Raw genomic sequence first — 9,765 nt, forward strand, 5'->3', positions numbered from 1 at the left:
TTGCTTGTGTTTATCTGTTTGAATTTGAAAGCACCTGCAAAACTGAAATTGTGCATGTACTGGAGAGCAATCATATCCAAGTTTCACTAGCATTAATGAACCAGTTTTCACCATGTGATTTCCATAAAGAAAACCATCAAAATCAGTGTGAAACCCAATGTGAAAAAGGTGGAAAATCACAGTGAAACAACAACTAAGACAACATCAATTATAAACAATTAATAGCAGCAACAGTTCAACACTAAAAACCACATAAATCTCCCTCTATTTGTCTTCACAAATAGAGTAAGAAAAGGGATAAAACCAGAATTTAAGAAACTCATTTCTTAAGAAGAAAACCAGTGTGTGTGACAACAAAGAGAACATTTTTCATAACCAAAAACTTAGCTTTTAAATTGATGAAAAATGCAATATGCAATTTGTTCATACCTTTTCACAAAGAACCCCAATAGATTCACCCAAAAAGAAGACTTTGAGATGTTCATATGATCACAAGACACACTTACATAAATTGAGAAATGAAAACACACACACTCTCTTTATTCTTGAAGTTTCACTTTTGACCAACCAATATGCATGTGCCAAGGATGTCTCTTAACATTCAAAGAACCCTGCAAGACATATACAATTGAAAAGTGTAGGTACAAAGATTGACTTTGCTCTTGATGTTCTTCCCTTTAGTAGTCATTCTTCAAGCCCAAAAGTGATTCTTGGCTGCCAAGGATACCTACAAGAAAAGATTAAGAAGCCAGATTTGGTCCTTTTATGAATTTGGGTCCTGTATCGACCGGTCCCTGAGCGTTGACTGACCACTGGTAATATTGGTGCCACGTAAGCGGGTCCCACGAGCAGCGCGGGCCAGCACCCTGCAAAGCACGTGCGCCAAGGAACCAGGGGTGGTCAGACATCGGTCATCAGAATGTACCGACTTGCCGCTAGACAGTGTGGAGAGGTCGGACATCAGAAACCCAAACAGTAGAGATGGGCCACGAGAAGTGGATCCCAGATCACACACCAGTTATCAGTAAGGGAGAAGCCTATATCACGAGTGCCCATGCGTGTAGAGTGGATGACGCGTTCAGGCGTGACACAAATGTAGAGCCACTGGAAGGATATGGCCCTGCAAGGGTCACGTTCAGGGGTGAGCTGCATGCATGGCACGTGAACAGCTAGGGCACTCCTAGAGGCGGGTGACTCCAGAGATCAGGTGCACGAGGGGGCATTCAGGTGGTCATCCTGTTATAGGTTGCACTCCAGTTAGGAACCCCACGCGCTAGGTTATCCTAAGAGTAAGGTAACAACAGTGTTGGGCCTGCCCATCAGAAAGGCCCATTTCAGGTAAACAGGAAACCCTAGTTTCAGTCTATAAATAGTAAGTTAACAAACTGGACAAGGGAGAACTCTCTTACGTCGTTACACACACACAATAGCAAGAGAATACAGTTTTTGGTGTTTCTTAGTCCTAGTACTGACTTGAGCGTCGGAGTGAAAACGACCGTTAGGGCGCCCATTGTCTTTATGTTTCAAGTGTTCATCACAGGGAAAGCATACACGAACGCAAGGACTCTGGACGTAAGAGTGACATAGGCGTACGAAGGCGTTTCGAGTCAACCGGCAGGAACAGGTCCAATGATGTTAGTAAGAGCCTTAGGAACCTTAGGAACCCATTTCAAAATACCTTTAGGAACAAAAAACCACCTCACTCTACAAAATCTAACAAAGTGGCCCATTTTCATGCAGTAATGGCAAATTTCAACCAGTGGTTTAGACAAAACAACAAGTTGTTTTTCAAAGAAACTTGAAAAGGGGTTTGTATCAGATATGTTCTTGCTGTTTGGATTAAACCCCAACCCAGCCTTGCCAAAAAACACATTTTTGAGAAGCAAGAACAAATTCAAGATTGGATTGGCCTTTGGAGCACTTGTCCACAGTTTTTAAAAGGTAGTGGATTTCCTTTTCAAGTGATTCACAATTTTCACAAAATCTAGAAGCACACTTGCAAGAAGAGTTTTTGTAAATCATTTCTGTACCGGGATGGCCGACCGGTCTATTGACCCGGTCAACCCATGCGTCAAGACCATACTTTAAGGTATGAGGTCGACCACGTGTCATATGTGGCCGACCGACATAAGATGCTCAAGTCAAACCATTGACCCAATTAGCAAAGGCTAACCCACGGTTAAGGAACGGCCTAATCCAACCCTAATCGCTAAACAACCCCCTAATCCGGCCCAACAGCGAGGGCCCATCAAGGTAATATAAATATCACGCATTCCAAGGAAGAAGGTACGTCATTATCTACAGTATTCCAGCCAGCCGAATACGATACCCTACTGACTTGAGCGTTGGAGTGCCATCTGCAGGTACCCCACCCGCCTGAGGAGTCATCCTACGAGAAGGACCGAAGGAGGAAGTGAAGTACGACCGACCGAGTGACAATAGTTCTCCCAGTCCCCAACCTAGTTCGAGAACAATTGGCGCCCACCGTGGGGCCGAGGAGAGCCAGCAACAACCACAGCAGTAGATGGTATCAACCCGCAGCATGGCAAGCATGACCGAAGCAGACCAAACAGCAATGATGATGGCCCTTCAGAAGGAGCTAGCAGAGATGAAGAAGGCGCACGAGGAAACTGCTAAGAAGAATGAGGAGGAGATAAAAAACCTTCAAGAAGAGAACAAGCGGATGAAGAGACTGGTCGAGGGGGTGCCGTCCCTCGCCATGACTAATCAGGCCGGCAGGTCTCACGCCACCGGGGCCGGCGTCCAGGCCGAGAAAGACACCAAGAATGACTTCACTTTGGAAATGGATGGGGAGTCCCATCCCAGCAAGACAATCAACACCACCGCTCCAGCGGGTCCGAACCGACGCCACCCCTTCACCGACCGTGTCATGGAAACCCCCTTGCCAGACAAGTGGAAAGGCTTTAACAGGGATCGTTATGATGGGACGACCGACCCAGATGAGCACGTGGACGCGTACACGACCCATATGAGCCTGTACACCACGGGCGACGCAGTATTCTGCCGAGTCTTTCCAACCTCTCTAAAGGGCAGCGCTCTGAGCTGGTTCACCAAGCTCCCAGCACACTCTATAGACTGCTTCGAAACCCTGGTAGCCAAGTTCGACGTCCAGTTCGCAACAAGCCGCCCCCACCATCTGACATCCATAGCCCTGGTCGGCATTCGTTAAGAGAAGGGAGAGTCCCTCCGAACGTTCATTGACCGGTTCAGCAAGACCGCTATGAGCATTCGCAACCTCAGCCCTGAGGTGGCGATGCATCACATGCTGACCGCCCTCAGACCCGGCCCATTCGCCGACAGCCTGTGCAAGCAGCCTGCTACTAACCTGGATGACCTTAGACGCCGAGCGGCCAAATTCATGCAGCTGGAGGAGCTTCGCGAATTCAGAAACAACGCCCGAGCCGAGGCAAGCGGGGAAAAGAAAGAAGATAGAGAACGGCTAGGAAGGTCCCGAACCGGTCGGGACCAGAAAAGGGACAATCGCGGACCCCGCTTCTCCCGCTACACACCTTTGAACGCGGAAAGGAGCAAAATTTTGCAAGAGGCCCTGAGCGCCGAGCTAATACCACCGCCCCGAAGGGCCTTGAGCCCAGAAAACGCCGACCGCAACAAAAGATGCCGGTACCATAAGAATACCGGCCACTCTACTGAAGAGTGCCAAGCCCTAAACGACAAAATTGAGGAACTTATCCAAGCCGGGCACCTCAGACGCTTCGTGCGTGGGACCCGAGAAACCCGCCGCTCCCCATGCAAGGAGCAAACGGTTAGGAGAAGAGACCGAACCCCCCCAGGCCCACGAGAGGGCGACAGGCGGGGAGACCGACGGGGACGAAGAGACGACCCCCCACAAATCGACACTCGCAGAGGCCGAGAAGTGATTAACACCATAGCCGGAGGGTTTGGTGGCGGAGGCAGTACCAACAGCGCACGCAAGAAGCACCTTCGCGCCGTCCACCAAGTAAATCTCGTCTCCGCCCGACCAAGGATGCCACCAATCACGTTCACAGACGAAGATTTCAAGGGGATAGACCCAACCCAGGACGACCCCATGGTGATATCGGTCGACATCGATAACTTCACGATCAAAAAGACCCTCGTGGACCAAGGGAGCTCGGTCGACATATTGTACTGGAAGACCTTCAAAGCCATGAGAATACCGGAGGAGGAAATGATGCCCTACAACGACCACGTGGTCGGCTTCTCAGGGGAGCGCGTAGGGACGAGGGGTTACATAGAGCTGTACACAACGTTCGGCCTGGAAGGGGCCAGCAAAACCCTCAAGATCAGATACCTGGTCATAAACGCCAACACGTCCTACAACATCCTCCTCGGTAGGTCGTCCCTCAACAAACTTGGAGCGATCGTCTCCACACCCCATCTAGCAATGAAGTTCCCTTCCCTCTCGGGCGACATCCTGACCATACATGTAGATCAAAAGGTCGCCCGAGAATGTTACGCCGAAAGCCTGCGAGTCGAGCCCACACAACAGGGGCCCAACGACAGCCGCTCGCCCAGGCGAAAGATAGCCGGCCGTGGAAGAAGCCCCCGCCGGCACTCACCCCAACCAAAGAAGGGCATCACCATGGCAGATCTGGATCCCAGGGAAGTCGAGCCAAGACTTGAAGCCAAGGACGAGCTGCGTCAAGCCGAACTCGACGGGGAGGATCGGTATACAAGTATAGGCACGGCAATGGGCGACGCCGATGCGGACTTCGTTCACCGAAACCTCAAAAGAAACGTAGACCTCTTTGCCTGGACGACGGCCGATGTACCAGGAGTCCATCCGGACATCATCACTCATCGCCTCTCGGTATATAAAGAAGCCCGCTCGGTCGCGCAAAAGAAGAGGAACCATGGTGAGGTCAAGCGGCTGGCCACCAGAAGTGAGGCCGAGAAGCTCTTGAAAGCCGGCTTCATAGCCGAGGCACGATACTCCACTTGGCTGGCCAACGTCGTGATTGTTAAAAAGACAAGCGGCAAATGGCGGATGTGCGTAGACTACAAAGACCTCAACAAGGCGTGCCCCAAGGACTCATACCCCCTTCCTAACATCGACCGGCTCGTAGACGGAGCGGCCGGCCACAAGATATTGAGTTTCTTAGACGCCTGCTCCGGCTACAACCAGATCAGCATGCACCATAGCGATAGAGGTAAAACGGCCTTCACGACGGACGGTGCAAACTACTTCTACAAGGTAATGCCGTTCGGCCTAAAGAACGTCGGGGCTACCTACCAGAGGCTCATGGACAAGATTTTCAAAGGGATGATTGGCCGAAGCGTAGAGGTGTACGTGGACGACATCGTGGTGAAGTCCGACTCGTGCGGCCAACACATCAAAGACCTACAAGAAGTCTTCGACGCCTTAAGAAGGGTCAACATGCGCCTTAACCCCGAGAAGTGCGCGTTCGGCGTTGAAGGCGGCAAGTTCCTCGGCTTTATGCTGACCCACAGAGGAATCGAAGCGAACCCCGACAAGTGCAAGGCCATAACGGAGATGAGAAGCCCGAAAAACTTGAAAGAAATTCAACAACTGCTTGGCCGGCTGACAGCACTTTCCAGATTCGTACCCCGCCTCGCCGAACGGATCAGGCCGATAGCCGCAATGCTCCGCAAAACTTCGAAATTTAGCTGGAACGAGGAGTGCGAGCAAATCTTCGGCCAGCTCAAAGAATTCCTGTCCTCGCCGGCCGTCATCCAAAAGCCCCGCCTAGACCTACCCATAGTAGTCTACCTAGCGGTATCAGAGGAGGCGGTCAGTGCCGCCCTCGTCCAAGAGGTGGACCGCGAAGAACACCCGGTATACTTTGTCAGCCGGACGCTCCATGCAGCCGAGACCAGGTACCAAATGATAGAGAAGGTGGCACTGGCCCTAGTGCTGACAGCAAGGAGAATGCGACCATACTTCCAGAACCACGAAATCAGGGTAAAGACCAACTATCCCATATATAAAATTTTGTCTAAACCCGATCTTGCAGGACGAATGATAGGGTGGTCGGTCGAGCTTTCAGAGTTCGACATCAAGTACGAACCGAGGGGTGCCATCAAATCCCAATGCCTAGCGGATTTCGCAGCCGAGCTCCCCAAGAACACAAAAACCTACCCCAAATGGGTCCTCTACGTGGACGGCTCTTCCAATAAAACGGCCTGCGGAGCTGGGGTCGTCCTCGAAGGGCCTGGGGACTTGCTGATTGAGCAAGCCCTCCAGTTCTCCTTCAAAGCAACGAACAACCAGGCGGAATACGAGGCCATACTGGCCGGCCTCAACTTAGCGAACGACCTAGGCGCGCGAGAGGTCGCATGCAAGAGCGACTCCCAGTTGGTCGTCGGCCAAATCAAAGGAGAATTCGAAGTCAAGGAGCCCCTCCTCCAACGATACTACCACACCGTCCGTAACGTCATGACCAAGTTCGACGCGGTGGCGGTCCAACACATACCACGGGAGGAAAACGAACATGTCGATGCACTCTCTCGCCTGGCATCTACGAAAAAACAAAGCCACCACCGATCGGTCGTCCAGGTGCGACTAGCACAGCCGAGTGTAGGTGACGCCGAGTGCATGACAATCACCGAGACCCACACATGGATGACCCCAATCACTCAGTACTTGGAGCACGGGACATGCCAACCGGGGGAAGAGAAGAATATCAGACGGCAGTGCGCCCGGTACACCATGATCGGTCAGGATCTATACCGACCGAGTGACAATAGTTCTCCCAGTCCCCAACCTAGTTCGAGAACAATTTCCAAAGTTTCAAAATCAGTTTTTGAATGGTTCAACTCTTCTTCCAAAGTCTTGACTTAATTTTCCAACCAGCTATTTAAACCTTTTAACCGATTGTTCAAAAGGGCCAACATATTAGCTTCTTCATAAGTCTCTTTGAAGGCCTTAAGAAGTTGGCTATAATTTTCAACATTAATGGAAGAGCTTGAACTTACACTGCTTGATTCAGATTCTTCCTTTGCCATGAAACAAAGATTGGCTTCCTCATCATCCTTTGATGAAGAACTTGAAGATGAATCATCATTGTATGTTTTTCTTGCTTTGCCTTTCTTCTTATACTTCTTGTAACCCCATTTCTCTTTGCTCACATTGCTTGGACATTCAGCCTTGATGTGTCCCTGTCTACCACATCCAAAACAAGTGTAGTTTGTAGAATTAAATTCATTAACATTCTTGGTGTTGTACCTGTTTGATGGCTGGTTTTTGTCCTTGCTATTCTTCACATCAATTGTGCATTCATGGATAACCTCAAGGATGTCTCACATCTCCTCTGCAAAAGCACATTTTGAGACCCTGAAAAACTCATTGGAATTTAAGGCAGAAGAGATGATATTTTTAGCAATGCAATCATATTGAGCCTTTTTAGTTTCACTCTCAGTCCATTGGGACCAAGGTTTCTCAATGAAAACATCATCTTTTTTAAATTTAGGAACAAAAAGGTCATTTACAATAGCATCCCAGATTCCTCTATCAATTGATTCAACAAAGATTTTCATTCTAACCTTCCATAATTGATAATTTTTTATTAAAGCACCCCCCCCCCCCCAAAGATGAGGTGGCCTGTTTATTGAAGCACCCTCCCCAAAGGGTAATTTTTCAGCCATTTAAAAAAGGTTTAGGATCGAAACTTGAATGACTTTCAAGAACCTTGCTCTTGATGTCAATTGTTAGAATTATAGGGCTAAAACAATAGGGGTGAATTATTTTTGAAAGATTTTCTAAAGTATTGAAGGTAGAGTGAAAGGTTATGAAGAATTAATCAATGGAAAATCTGTCCAGCCAAATACAAAACTATTTTTAAGCTTGATGCAGAAAATCAACTTGTTTTTACGAAACAGTCAGTGGTTTTTATCAGCAGTTTATGTACCGTCCCGTATCTGGGCGTTGACAAAGTCAAGGTCAAAGTCAACGTCGGAGGTCAAAGTCAACGTAAGGTGTCGCCTAGGTGAAGAGACACCAAGTGCCAGCGTCGCCAAGGGGAAGCGTCGCCAAGGTAAGGCGTTGCCTAGGTGAAGGCATCGCCCAAATAGGGCGTCGCCAAGGTCAAATGTCACAAAGGCGAGGCAATCACAGTGTGGCTCCCCGATACCCATGGGTAGGGAAGACCGTGGAGGGAGCGACGCCGTGGAGAGGCCTCAAATCCCGATAATCGAGGTAGTAATAAAGAGAAGACAAAGGTGGCTTCAAGACCATAGTGATAGCGCCAGTGTAGAGCAGCCTGACTCGTGAAGTGCCCCTGCCCCCCCAGAGACGCCCTTGGGATAGATACGACTCGGGAGGAGGGTCACGCCCAGGATAGCCAAGTGCAGGGTACGAGAGGAAGGCAGATACGCTCTCAAAGTGAGTGACTAGATGTTTGGGGGCATGAGTTGGCACCCAAAAGGTCACCTCTAGTGCAAATGCACTCCCAGGTAGGAGGACTCACACGAAGAAACGCCCCCAGATGGGGTCACGGCGCTGTGAGGCCCTCCACGTGTAGAACAGCCAAGTCAGAACAGAAACGCCATTTTGTCAGGTACAAGGTAATTAAGGTTATTTAATATAGTTTCCGTTTCGAGCGTTTAAGGTACCATAAATGCTCCCAAGCGTTTTAAACGTCTTAAATGCGCTACGTTTTATAATTAAATGCGCTTCAAGGCGCTTTGAATGCGGGAGTAGCTTAAATAGCGCCTTGAATGTTGGAAACGGGGTTCGAACTTTTGGCAAATTTTCCAGAAACTCTCTAGTTACTTGCTCAAGCCTTGAGGTTACGTACAAGGGACTGGGGAAAGATCTTTGTCAGAAGGAGAAAATATACACTAGACACAATTTTCCTTTTACCACCTTCAGAGTGCCATACGCGGTGCTCCGATATGGAGGTGCATAGTTTTTGGTCTTTCTTTCTGGCTGACTTGAGCGTCGGAGCGCAAACGGCCGCTAGGGCGCCCTTTTGTCCCTCTTTGCAGGAATCCACAGGTAACCAGTGGGAAGGAGTCCCTAGCTGACGGTCGAGGTCGCGCACGAAGACGTCCCAGGTCAACCAGACGAAACATTTGGCGCCCACCGTGGGGCCGATATAAAACATTGGTCCCATCGCAAGTTTGAAAAGATCTATCAGGTCACGATAACGATTGAGAAAACAGTGAAGAATGGCCACCACTAGACGAGCTACCGCATGCGCTGTGGGAGAAGAAATGTCCATGCAGCAGGTCCTGGAGATAGTGAGGGGGCTGCAGGATGATATGGCGGAGTCGAAGATAGAACAAGAACGCATGCAGGCGGACCTCGATGCCTCGCATGTGAGGAACGAAGAGCTCCGTCGCGTTAATGAGGAGTTGCGTCGGGGTCTGAGGAACAACCAGGGGCAACGCGAGAACGAAGAGATGGAGCATCTCACCCCACCAAGGGAGTTTTCCACTCCCTTCTCGCAGGAGATCCTAGATGCGACGATCCCCAACACCTTCGCAGGGCCCAAGGCGATTTTCACCGGGATTGAGAACCTCGAGGCGTTCCACACACAAATGGTGTTAGTAGGCGGCTCTAACGCCGCAAGATGCAAGCTCTTCATGAGCACTTTGACAGGAATGGCCATGGACTGGTTTATCAGCCTTCCTAGCGGCCATATCACCTCTTTTCAGCAGCTGTCCCGGTTGTTCAGAGAGCAATACCTGGCGAACAGGGCCCCGCCGCCGGTCTCCTACGATCTGTTTGATGTGAAGCAATACCAAGGGGAGAGTTTGAAGGAGTATATCAACCGCTTCGGG

At 49.8% G+C, this 9,765-nt stretch overlaps 1 pseudogene; it reads left to right on the top strand.

Moving 5' to 3' along the window:
- The first annotated feature begins 2,542 nt into the window (after window positions 1-2,542).
- Window positions 2,543-6,823, top strand: LOC150024707 (uncharacterized; annotated as a pseudogene).
- The last annotated feature ends 2,942 nt before the right edge of the window (window positions 6,824-9,765 follow it).

The sequence above is a fragment of the Phaseolus vulgaris genome, chromosome 10, assembly GCF_051622355.1.
Source record: "Phaseolus vulgaris cultivar YP4 chromosome 10, ASM5162235v1, whole genome shotgun sequence".
Taxonomy (NCBI): domain Eukaryota; kingdom Viridiplantae; phylum Streptophyta; class Magnoliopsida; order Fabales; family Fabaceae; genus Phaseolus; species Phaseolus vulgaris.